This window comes from Oncorhynchus kisutch, linkage group LG1 (assembly GCF_002021735.2).
Source record: "Oncorhynchus kisutch isolate 150728-3 linkage group LG1, Okis_V2, whole genome shotgun sequence".
Taxonomy (NCBI): domain Eukaryota; kingdom Metazoa; phylum Chordata; class Actinopteri; order Salmoniformes; family Salmonidae; genus Oncorhynchus; species Oncorhynchus kisutch.
Window position 1 is genome coordinate 12,506,659 of NC_034174.2, and position 13,411 is coordinate 12,520,069.

The 13,411-nt window shown below is 43.3% G+C and overlaps 1 protein-coding gene across 1 annotated transcript in view; it reads left to right on the forward strand.

Annotated features, from left to right (window-relative positions):
- Nucleotides 1–6,724: 6,724 nt before the first annotated feature.
- Nucleotides 6,725–13,411, forward strand: part of LOC109878670 (metabotropic glutamate receptor 4-like) — a 287,551-nt gene continuing 280,864 nt past the window's right edge. Inside the window, exon 1 of the mRNA XM_020470908.2 lies at nucleotides 6,725–7,396. The gene's annotated coding sequence lies outside the window, so the exon portion shown is untranslated. The remainder of the gene's footprint in view (nucleotides 7,397–13,411) is intronic.

The following is a 13,411-nucleotide window of genomic DNA, read 5'->3' on the forward strand; positions in this document are numbered from 1 at the left end:
AATCAGTTGTATCAAAGCCAATGACACATTTTCAAAATGCTGCTATACCCACGTGTGTTCTGGCTCTGGCCCAACCCATCGGTTTCTAGGACCAATCAGATGGTCTAGAATGGATTTCCATTCTAGAAATCGTGTGGGACGTACTCGGATCCAGACTCATTGTGGAGAAGAAACTAACGTGGGAGTGGAGTAGCATTTGGCCGGAGCAAGGAGTTTGGGTAGCCAGGCAATAATCTTCTGGGAAGTTCAGCTTTACAGCATGATTGAAATGTAAAGGCAACGTTCACGCTGCCTATGTCGGCTCAATCGGCAAGTACCTTAACATTTCTATCGCAGAATCTGTAGCCTGTCAGCTTTACAGACTGAATAGAGCTCTTAGTATTGCAGTCATTCGAATGCTGTGACACATTCTGTATAGAAAATATCAAACTAGCGACTATATCTTAACTAAAAAGGTCAAGATGAACAAAATCAGCAGGGTGTAAAATGAGTCAATTTAACATGAGATGATTTGGTTATCCCTCCACACAGAATCATGGTGTACCTAACCTAACCCTGTGGCTATTGGGCAGAACACTTGTTTAATCAGACATTCCGAAGCCGTCGGTAACTCTACCTAATAAAATGTGCTTCTCTCTCCCTATTTAATAACGAAACAAATGAAAGACTGCTGTAACACTTCAGGCTTCTATGCACTGTGTTTGGCTTTGCATATTAATTAAGGCGACCAATTGACTAGACTGTAATTTGCCGTGCTTTGATGTACAAAGCCGTCTCTCTGTGTCAGTGTCCTTTGCTAAATGAAGATACTTTAAAGTAATAGAGTAATTGCCTCAAATCGTTACCTGCTGTGGACCACAATACAGTCATTTTCTGCATGCACTTTCTATAGCCTGTCCCTAATGATAGACATGGAAAAGCTACTCTATTCACATGAAACAATACCCTCTGAGCAGCATTCTACTTTCAGATCAGGGAGAACAGGTAAATAACACATTTCCTCTTATTTCTACTTAGAAGAAAGAGACCAGCAGAGGCTGCTGTTACCTCAGTAATGTAAAGGGGAAAGGACCTTCCAGTCCATGAGAACCACAGGATGTGTGACATGCAGTGTTGATTGATGTGGAAATCATGTAACAATAAGGGCTGAATAACCTTTAATCTTGTTTAGTGCTATTTCTCAATGTGGTATACTGTACTACTAGGTACTATCAGAATGGTGATTGAGGGCATATCACTCCTTACAACAATGCTGATATAAAAACACAAACTGTGTTCCAACTGCAACAACTGTCTGAAATGATGCTGGGCCGACGCGGGACATTGCCAGGTTTCGGAGGTACAAACAGCAGCTAGACATCTCTTCGATCCGAAGATAACTAACTCTTGTGGAGCATTGAAGTGTTGAAGGAAATCACCTCACCTCCATAACCTTTGCAGGGAGATTCTGTCTCCGCAGTTCATACAGCCTCCAAAGTTACTCCTCCAAGTGATTAATACAAGTAAAATCTGTAAATAATAGGAGAACTGAACTTTTCGTGCCAGCACAGCCTCCATAAGAATTCTGCATTTTAAGCCAAGTTTTCTGACCTCATATATTCTGTCCAATGCACTGCATGGTGTAATTCTTCTGATTGGGTTCAACATCCTGAGGGCAGTGTGTGTACATGAGAAAGAGTGTGAGTGTGTGAAAAGCAAGCTGCTAAAATCAGTTGCGTTATATAGTCACACCACAAGGAGAAACCACAAGGTTTCAGCCATTCACATTGTCATTAAACATACTGAACTGCTCTGAACAAAGTTCAGTTCTGTACTAAGTAGTGACCAATGTGTGACAAAAGTAACGTGTTACGTAATCATTACTTTATGAGTAATGAGTAAAGTAATCAATTACTTTTTCTAATTGGGTAATATTATTACATTTACTTTGTCAAACAACTCATGCGATACTTTCAGAATCATATCTCTACCGGGCGCGTGTGTCATGATCCAATCTCGACTTGTTTCCTCATTTAGTTCTCGAGCGAGCGGAGAAAGGCTGTTTGGAGAAATGTCATGTCAGCTGCTGTCCATAGAAATGTTTAGAGAGTGATACTCTGATCTTTTCCATTGAACGCTTCTGTGATAGTAAAACCCATAGAGGGCTTTCCCATCTAGTGCTAAGTGTGCCCTCTATACATCTCTATGGGTCTGTGTAGTCTATATCTAGATCTGTACAGGTTTCCCCATATGATAGCGCAGCAGTTATAGACTATCACAGAAAAGCAGGTCCACAGATGAAAGGAGTAACGAATGATCAAACCTGTGTTTGTAAGTAGTCTATCTATGGTAGAGTGCGTGCGGCTCGCCTTGCTCCCTCCAACAGTCAAACAAATGGTTTGATTTAGAGATTTCGTTCACGAAAGTAATGCGAAGTAATATAACGCATTACTTTTCACACGAAGAAATAGTGTAAAGTAACTTTTGTTAAATGTAAAATATATTACTTTCCCAAGTAACTAATCCCAACATTGGTAGTGACAGGTTTGAATTAATTCTATAATATATCCATGAAATGAGAGCTGTCTGGGGCAGGCGATTATGCCTCAGTGGTTTGCATTTTCACTGGGATTTCTCACTGGGGACTGGAATTAGCATGGCTTAAATTTCCTCAGCCCCTCGGCTAATTGAAACGTGTAATCTCCCGAGTCGGCACACCACAGAGGAACCGGGAGGACCGCTCTGAAGCTCTGTCTCAACATGATCTCCTCAAAGCAGACACACTAAACAAGAGTAAGAAGGCTCCAGCTCCCCCAGCAACCTTTAACTACCTTAAGCTGTTTCACTTAAAGCGTTGACTTGAAGCAAAACAGTAACTAACGGGTGAGATTTGTGGTTTTAAATGCACTCTCAAAACAATCTTACTCCCTCTCATCCAAGGACATTAGACATAAACCGAGAATTCGTTTCAGGGGATGAGATAGGGACAGTGTATGTGTGGTGATTAGTAAAATGCTGTGAAACACAGAACGTTTCTAAAGATAATGTGAGCTGTGTGGTTTGTACTCTGGTCCCCTTCGAACGCACAACATTCTGATGTAGTACACAAGGGCCTGCTTAGTTTGTGAAAGAGAAAACCAGCAGGTACTCAGGCCCCCTGGGACCGGAGTTGCCCGTCACTGGCTGAGGTACACTGCATGATTAGTTAGGGTTGAATTTGAGTTATGCAGCAACATTGATTGGCTCAGATGTTTTTTTTAAAGCCCAGAAAGATGTTTCCTGATATAGAGCATCGTCCCGCCTACTCTTTCACGGTTCAGATGGAGGTTGGATGGTTGAGGTGGAATCTGCTCAGCACTCCACAGGTGTGACCTGCAAAGCCTGCCTGCCCCCTGAAACAGGAGCATACTGTAGCTCCCTGACCAGAGGGCATCGAGGGAACATCACACAGCAGCTGTGCTCACAGGCAGGCTCAATTTGAGAAACTGCTTGCTTCAGGTATCTTGAGGGTATCTCCTCATTTGAACTAAGAGTCTGCAGGGACCTCAGGAATAGCGAAATTGAACATTCCTGTCACGGGATAATTGTGTAAAAGTGTGACAAAGAAAGAGTTTTAAAATGTGGCACTGCAATCAACCTTGCTCCCTCCAACAGTCAAACAAATAGTGCGATTGAGAGATTTAGTTCATGAAAATAATGCAAAGTAATATAACACATTACTTTTCATTGTAAAGAGTCTTCATGGTCCCTGGAGGAGAGAAGTCATTCTTGGCAGGTGTGCACTGCCCTTCTGCCAGCTCTGTGGTGGATTATAAAACCAAGCAAGTGCGAGGGAGGCAGGGTACCTGTCTTCTAGTCAGGGCCTTCATACAAGCCCTGAGTTGCAGGTTGGCATTTATTGTCATGAATCTTGTCCTGGAGGCAGCTCTGCAGAGTGGTCACTAGGTGGCACAGCCACAGTCATAAAATCTGATATTAAACCTAAACTTAACGCTAACCTTAACCATACTGCTAACCTTAATGCTTAACCCTAACCATAAATTAAGACCAAAAAGCACATTTTAGTTTTCATGAATTTTTACAATATAACACTGGCCCATCTAGCGGAAATCACTCAAGTTCTGCCTCCAGGGCAAGATGAATTTTTATTTAACTAGGAAAGTCAGTTAAGAACAAATTCTTATTTTATAATGAAGTCCTCTCCCTGGCAAACCCTCCCCGGACCCGGACGATGCTGGGCCAATTGTGCGCTGCCCTATGGGACTCCCGATCACAGCTGGTTGTGATACAGCCCTGGATCAAACCAGGGTCTGTCATAATGCCTCTAGCACTGAGATGCAGTGCCTTAGACCGCTGCGCCACACCGGTGCCTATCATGACAATAAACATCAACCTGCCCCTGAGGTGAGCACACCAAACAACTCCACAAACAATCAGATAAAATTAAGTAGTACAGGGAAATAATATGTACTGTAGGGGCCAATGGGTTATTTATTTATTTATTTATATTTAACTGTTAAATTGAGCCATTTTGTTCACGTTCAGCATCACTCCATCAAGGGCAATATGGTATCTACATATATTTCAACAAAGATATCTACATATATTTCAGGATGTTGTGTATCCCTGGAAATAAACAGAATTCATTTGAAAACATAGCTTGTCCATATGGGGTAAGTTGAGCCGCCTACACATTTCTGTAGCTTACCGTTTTGGCTCAATTTACCCCACTCTCCCCTACCTGTTGTAACCGCTGTTGGAAGGAGAGGACCAAGGTGCAGCGTGGTACGTGTTCATACTTCTATTTGAACTGAACACTGAAATAACAAAGAGAACGAACGGAACCGAAACAGTTCTGTCTGGTGCAGACACAAAAACAGAAAACAACTACCCACAAAACACAGGTGGGAAAAGGCTACCTCAGTATAGTTCTCAATCCACCTTAGGCTTGGCCCACTTAGGTGGCGCCTCTGGAGCGGGGACCCTCGCCGCCGACCCCGGACAGGAGGGCGACTCTGGCAGCGTCGAACAGGAGGGCGACTCTGGCAGCGCCGGACAGGACACAGGCACAGGACTCACCAGGCTTGGGAGACACACTGGAGGTATGGTCCGTGGAGGAGGTATAGGATAGACCAGGCTGTGGGGGAGCACTGGAGATTTGGTGCGTAGCCTTTGGCACCACTCTTCCAGGCTGAATGCCCACTCTAGCCCAGCACGTGCGGGGAGCTGGAACAGGCAGCACTGGGTCCTCCTGGCGAACTGGGGAAACCGGGCTTAGAGCCGGCGCAGGATATCCTGGCCCGAGGCGACGCACTGGAGGTCTGGAGAGCAGGGCTGGCACCACCCGTTCTGGCTGGATGCCAGCTTCTACCTGGCAAATGCGGGACGCTGGCACTGAGCACACCGGCCTGTGAATGCTCGGCCGAGACACAATGCACATCACCCCATAGCACGGGGCCTGACAGGTCACATGCTCGCCCCGGTAAGCACGAGGAGTGGGCTCAGGTCTCCAACCTGACTCCGCCACACTCCCCGTGTGCCCCCCCAAAACATTTTTTGGGGCTGCCTCTTGGGCTTCCTTGCCAGCAGTGTTCCCTCATATCACTGGTTCCTTTCTCCTGCTGCCTCCGCTCTCCTGGCTGCCTCCACCTGTTCCCATGGGAGGCGATCCCTTCCAGCCAGGATCTCCTCCCATGTGTAGGATCCCTTGCCGTCCAGAATGTCCTCCCATGTCCTTTCTTCCACGCTGCTTGGTCCTTTGATGGTGGGTAGTTCTGTAACGGCTGTTGGAAGGAGAGGACCAAGGTGCAGCATGGTACGTGTTCATACCTTTATTTGAACTGAACACTGAAATAACAAAGAGAATGAACGGAATCGAAACAGTTCTGTCTGGTGCAGACACAAAAACAGAAAACAACTACCCACAAAACACAGGTGGGAAAAGGCTACCTCAGTATGGTTCTCAATCAGAGACAATGATAGACAGCTGCCTCTGATTGAGAACCACACCCGCCAAACACACAGAAATAGAAAACATAGAACACAAACCATAGAATGCCCACCCCAACTCACACCCTGACCAAACCAAAATAGAGACATAAAAAGGATCTCTAAGGTCAGGGCGTGACACCTGTGCAGTTAATTTTGGACAAACTGAAAACTGTTTGTCCTATAGGAAGCTAATGCATCATGAACCAAAACTTTTTGCAACCCAGAAAATACAGCACACAATACACCAAGCATCGCATTGGCAATGCAGCTTCTGTTAGAGAAAGCTCGCCTGTTTGAGTCAGCTGAGCTGCGTCACATTTGAAAACATAGAAATACCGCCTTTTGTTCCCGCCCTAGAAAAACGACCAAAAGCGTTGTTGTTAGATAGATGCAGTTTTAATATTTGGTTGCCCTGTCAAATCTCGACAACATCGACTACTGGATGTACATAGTAGTTGCATGTCAAAAACATAACGATTAGGCCTAATTATCTATTTCGGTTTTCAAAAATTATAATCTAACATCCTTATTGAGGCAGGCGAACCAATTGTGTCTCACGTGTTTATTGTAAATCTTCTTGAGCGTGAAGATGCGCTATGTCTGCTACACACTTTTGAGCAGACTAATCATAACATATCCTTATACATATTCAATGTTTACAGGATTAGGGTATAACTCCAAAACAAGTAAACTCAGTGGACTTCAAGTCTGAAATGAAATTAAGCTTAATGTAGCAGGTGGTCGAATCGACATAGCCTAAATCAAAAAGAATACCAGCACGATTTAATAAGTGCATGGCGCACTCTTTCTTGGCATGTGGTGTAACTGCCTTCTGGTAATTGTGAAATATTTGCGCTTTCTATCCGGTTCTCAGCAGAGGCATTGATACCAATCCCTTTACCAAAATGAAATGTGCATTTTGCTGCGTTGCATTATGATCAAATGAATTCAGTGGGCGCTGAGTGCACTCCATCGATTGGACATTGCTGTCTCCATTCCGCGGGCATGCGAGGTTTGCTTTTCAGTCATCTTCATTATCAGGAAATGTCAATATATGTTGTTTAAACACATTAAGTGACTGTAGTATAAAGGCTACTTTACGTCACCGGTCAATTCGACATATCTGTAATCAGCAGCAGGCAACGAAAGTTAGGCGAGTCAAGACTTTCAGCATCACTTTCCACTGGACAGCGCTCCAGCGGCTTTGGGATCGAGACAGCCTACTCAAACGCATGGATTTCTTTGGGATATTTCAAACGATGGATGGAGCTCTTTGGAAGTAAGGTCGAGGACATTCTTCAAGTAATCTACACAATATTACAAACAGGAACGACATTTTTCTTGATTCTTACATTGACACATTTGTGCATTGGATATGGGTCAGTTCACACCGAGAAGATTCTGCCAGAGCAGACCCGGTAAAGGGGTAAGTAGCCGTAAAATGGGTCAACTTTGAAATTCAAATATAAAGCAGAAGATAGACAAAGGCATTCAAATGATTCACATTTCCGTCCGCTCAAGCTCTATATGTGGTTGTATAAAATTAACTGAAAGTAATTATTTAGACAAACGGAAGTGTTGTAGCCTAGGAGTTTGTGTAGCCTAATGATTTTTACTATAATGACACAATTGCAAAATATAGGCAAATGCTTGCAGAGAAACGTCGAGATCTCATTATGTGGTGCATGTGTATCCTGAGAAGTGCAACACCACGAATATTGAGGCACGCATTGATTGTTTTATGTATAAAGGTGCAGCGTGTGTGTGCAGGTCTGTGTCCGCACCCGTAGTCCACATGGAAATGATGCGGACTGCAGAGCAACGAGATATGTTTTTGTCAGGAAGCGAACAAACGAAGTTGTTGCTTCACGTATGCTTTTGTGGGGAAAACAATATTACAATTGATCGAATATATCTCACGACTGATATCTACAATTATTTTGAGCCACTATGGAAGTGCATGAGCAACTGACTCTCTGCTATTCAGACGAGTTAGAAATATCACAGAATGTGAGGTGCCTTCTAAAGAGCACGATACCCCACCATATGCATCCTTGCAATAAATTCGATAAGCCGGAGAAAACTCCCGCCGGGAAAGCAAACGGTGTGTTAGAATTCTTTTCCCCTCTAGATGCTCTACAGCTGTGCAGCATCCTCTTGGTAATCTCTAGAAAACGATCTGGAGACACACGTGTCAAATGGAATGGAAAACTATTAACTGACACAACTGTCAATTGAGAATAATTGTGGTGGATATAGGTAGTCATAAATGAACACCACGGATAATCTGAAGGACTATTCGGCTGCACCATGCAACAACTTTTAGAAGTTTTGACTTTTCTCATTGGAAATGTTAACATATTGGGTTTGCACATTCATTTTCTTACCAACCTCACCCTATGATAATTCCAATGTTCAGTGGAAGTCAGCCTTTTATGACCAAGTATTCTTAAAGGTCCAATGCAACCGTTTTTATCTCAATATCTAAAATTGATGTATCTAGGCGGTCTGAAACCACTCCGATGCAAAACATGCTGACATTTCAGGTGGTCTTTTCAAACAGCCCTTACACTGAAAATACATTATCATAATTTTTTACAATTTCACAGTATTATTCCAACTTCATAGTTAACTTCGTGCTATCGTGCTAAGTATTATTCCAACTTCATAGTGTGGAAATGTATGTATATATATATATATATATATATATATATATATATATATATATATATACATTTCCACACTATGAAGTTGGAATAATACTGTGAAATTGTGAATATATATATACATACATACAGTACATTTGGAAAGTTTTCAGACCCCTTGACTTCTTCCACATTTTGTGAAGTTACAGCCTATTCTGAAATGTATTAAATAAAAACATTTCCTCTGCAATCTACACACAATACCCCATAATGACAAAGCGAAAACAGTTTTTTTTAAAAATGTTTAGAAATGTATAAAAAAATAAAACACAGAAATACCTTATTTACATAAGTATTCAGACCTTTTGCTATGAGACTCTAAATTGAGCTCAGGTGCCTCCTGTTTCCATTGATCATCCTTGAGATGTTTCTACAACTTGTTTGTAATCCACCTGTGGTAAATTCAATTGATTGGACATGATTTGGAATGGCACACACCTGTCTATATAAGAACCCACAGTTGACAGTGCATGCCAGAGCAAAATCCAAGTCATGAGGTTAAAGGAATTGTGTCGAGGCACAGATCTGGGGAATGCAACCAAAAGATTTCTGCAGCATTTAAGGTCCCCAAGAATAGAGTGGCCTCCATCATTCTTAAATGGAAGAAGTTTAGAACCACCAAGAATCTTCCTAGAGCTGGCTACCCGGCCAAACTGAGCAATCGGGGGAGAAGGGCCATGATCAGGGAGGTGACCAAGAACCCGATGGTCACTCTGACAGAGCTCTAAAGTTCCTCTGTGGAGATAGGAGAGCCTTCCAGAAGGACAACCATCTCTGCAGCACTCCACCAATCAGGGCTATATGGCAAAGTGGCCAGACGGAAGCCACTCCTCAGTAAAAGGCACTTGACAGCCTGGTTTGGGATGAATTGGAATGCAGAGTGAAGGAAAAGCTCAGCATATGTGGGAACTCCTTCAAGAATGCTGGAAGAGCATTCCTCATGAAGCTGGTTGAGAGAATGCCAAGAGTGTGCAAAGTTGTCATCAAGGCATAAATGTGGCTACTTTGAAGAATCTCAAATACAACATATATTCTGATTTGTTTAACAATTTTTTGGTTACTACATGATTCCATATGTGTTATGTTGTAGTTTTGATGTCTTCATTAGTATTCTACTATGTAGAAAATTGTAAAAATAAAGAAAAACACTTGAATTAGCAGGTGTGTCCAAACCTTGGACTCGTAGTGTGTATTATTATTATTTGTATTGCTTTTAATCTTTTTAAATGAATTTATCTTATTAACACTTTGTTCTAGCTAGCTATTTGTGTAGGTAACTATCAAGTAAACGCAATGATAACACAGAGAAATCACATTTTTGACAGCACAGCCCCTTTAACATGATCATTTTAAATAAGATGGTGACAGGCATACACTTGAAACGGCCATGTCTTATGGAAGATGTGGTAAATATCAGAACATTGGTTTCTGCAGAGGTTGCACTGGAATATGACCTCTGGGGAAGTGAACACTGTCTTGAAAGTCAGATTACAGTAATGACATCATGATATTAATAATGGCGTTTCCATTTGCAGGATATCTATACCTCAGGCTATGTCTGTTTAGGGTATAAGATAAGCTCTGTTCTATCTTTGTCTCAGCTTGCCTTCAAATCGGACCGCTGACATGATTGCTTCCAAATGTGCACTTTTCTGCAGATAATTTGTTTCTTGTTTTTGACGAACGTACAGCTAAAAGGGAAAAGTACTCTACATATCACTGGGTTGACTAAGCACAACATTTTTTATTTAGATTCAATTTTGCCCCGTCTTTGAGGTTCCCCTGGATAGATTTGATGTCTTCCGTTATTTGGTTATTCCTTCTGGCATGTTCTTAATGAACACAGCCACTGGTAGCCTCACTACATGATGCTAGACAGATAGAGAACACATGTGATGTGAGCAGATCCCAGGGGGATACAGGTTGTGTGTCGTAGGCTACTGTATCAATGCAACACGCTGCATGGAAAAAGAGGTGCAGGGCTCAAACAGCCTTAGATTTACTTTACCCTGCGTCGCTCTACTGCTCCCCCTCCCCCTCTCTCTTTCTCTCTCTGTCTTTCTCTTTATCTCTCTTTGTCCCACTGTCTCCCTCTGTCTGTCTGTCTGTCTGTCTGTCTGTCGTCTGTCTGTCTGTCTGTCTGTCTGTCTGTCTGTCTGTCTGTCTGTCTGTCTGTCTGTCTGTCTGTCTGTCGTCTGTCTGTCTGTCTGTCTGTCTGTCTGTCTGTCTGTCTGTCTGTCTGTCTGTCTGTCTGTCTGTCTGTCTGTCTGTCTGTCTGTCTGTCTGTCTGTCTGTCTGTCTGTCTGTCTGTCTGTCTGTCTGTCTGTCTGTCTGTCTGTCTGTCTGTCTGTCTGTCTGTCTGTCTGTCTGTCTGTCTGTCTGTCTGTCTGTCTGTCTGTCTGTCTGTCTGTCTGTCTGTCTGTCTGTCTGTCTGTCTGTCTGTCTGTCTGTCTGTCTGTCTGTCTGTCTGTCTGTCTGTCTGTCTGTCTGTCTGTCTGTCTGTCTGTCTGTCTGTCTGTCTGTCTGTCTGTCTGTCTGTCTGTCTGTCTGTCTGTCTGTCTGTCTGTCTGTCTGTCTGTCTGTCTGTCTGTCTGTCTGTCTGTCTGTCTGTCTGTCTGTCTGTCTGTCTGTCTGTCTGTCTGTCTGTCTGTCTGTCTGTCTGTCTGTCTGTCTGTCTGTCTGTCTGTCTGTCTGTCTGTCTGTCTGTCTGTCTGTCTGTCTGTCTGTCTGTCTGTCTGTCTGTCTGTCTGTCTGTCTGTCTGTCTGTCTGTCTGTCTGTCTGTCTGTCTGTCTGTCTGTCTGTCTGTCTGTCTGTCTGTCTGTCTGTCTGTCTGTCTGTCTGTCTGTCTGTCTGTCTGTCTGTCTGTCTGTCTGTCTGTCTGTCTGTCTGTCTGTCTGTCTGTCTGTCTGTCTGTCTGTCTGTCTGTCTGTCTGTCTGTCTGTCTGTCTGTCTGTCTGTCTGTCTGTCTGTCTGTCTGTCTGTCTGTCTGTCTGTCTGTCTGTCTGTCTGTCTGTCTGTCTGTCTGTCTGTCTGTCTGTCTGTCTGTCTGTCTGTCTGTCTGTCTGTCTGTCTGTCTGTCTGTCTGTCTGTCTGTCTGTCTGTCTGTCTGTCTGTCTGTCTGTCTGTCTGTCTGTCTGTCTGTCTGTCTGTCTGTCTGTCTGTCTGTCTGTCTGTCTGTCTGTCTGTCTGTCTGTCTGTCTGTCTGTCTGTCTGTCTGTCTGTCTGTCTGTCTGTCTGTCTGTCTGTCTGTCTGTCTGTCTGTCTGTCTGTCTGTCTGTCTGTCTGTCTGTCTGTCTGTCTGTCTGTCTGTCTGTCTGTCTGTCTGTCTGTCTGTCTGCTGTCTGTCTGTCTGTCTGTCTGTCTGTCTGTCTGTTGGTTTAACATGTGCACACTCAGCAAGAGCCCTCTGGGTAGCCCACTGTTCTTAAGTTTCTTTAATATGCCATGGGGCAGAATGTAAGCAGCTATGGAGTAGATAGCATTACTCTATTCTATACCAAGTTAATAATGTATGGCTACATGCATAACATATTATGCTGGTTCTTAATAGATGGTGTTATTGCTGTTTGACATTCCAATCTAGTTCGGAGTGGTCATGTGTCTAGGACATCCATTTATTTGAAGTGAATAAAATCACAGTAATCAACATTTAGTATGTTATCGAAATACCAAGTAGAAACAACGGTAGCATATTTTCAACAGAGTGGAGAGAGTGGTTCATTGTTGCTTAAAATGGATTTTATATAGAAGATAAAGAAAAATTGGAGGATGGATTTCCAAAAAACAGCCCAATGACTTCCCCTGGAGCGATGTTGTTCCATCTGTAAAGAGTTTGGCTGGGAAGGAAGGGGACTTCCATTGGGCTGTGCAGCCTATCACGAGCCAGAGTTCCAGCTTCAGTCTCCTCCCGGCAGATACCATCTGCTCATTGGAGGCCCTGTCCAAGCAGCTCTGTGTTGGTATAATGGAGAGAGAGAGAAAGAGAGAGAGAGAGAGGGGGGGGGGGGGGGGGGGGGGTGGAAGAGAGAGAGAGGGAGGGTTGGTGGGAGAAAGAGAGGAGGAGAGAGAGAGAGGTAGCTAGAGAGAGATGCAACACTGCACTAGACTGACTCATACTGGCAAGATTTGTCTGTATGGCTCCCTTGTAAGTTCCGTGACCATGGCATTAATTCATAAGAGTTCTGTGTCAGAAGTTGCGTTTTCTGTAGGCATCGACTCCTAAAAAAACACTTTGACCATTCCATATTGCTACGCAGGTAAGGTTTGTGGAATGCAACAAGCCCAATGCAGTCTTGATCTCTGTCTACACAATCTGTGATGTAGAGTAAACTGCTCATTCACTATGAACTAGGCAGAATATCCTGACTCCTGAGAGGATTCATTAATTCATACTACTAACAGTGGATAAAGAAAAGTAACCAATCTGTCTATTCAATAGACACAGTCAAGATCGGACATTTATAGAGGAAAGAGGAAGTTCATCAGTTCTGGAGCCTTATGGTTACAGTTTTTCAATTGGAGACGAAAGACGTAAGAATTGTGTTTATTAAATTGTGCTTAAACGTACCTAGATATAGCAGAACAGCCATTATCAAATGTTTGGATTGCATATCTTTAAGCGGTTGCCTAATACAGTGCCTTGCGAAAGTATTCGGCCCCCTTGAACTTTGCGACCTTTTGCCACATTTCAGGCTTCAAACATAAAGATATAAAACTGTATTTTCTTGTGAAGAAT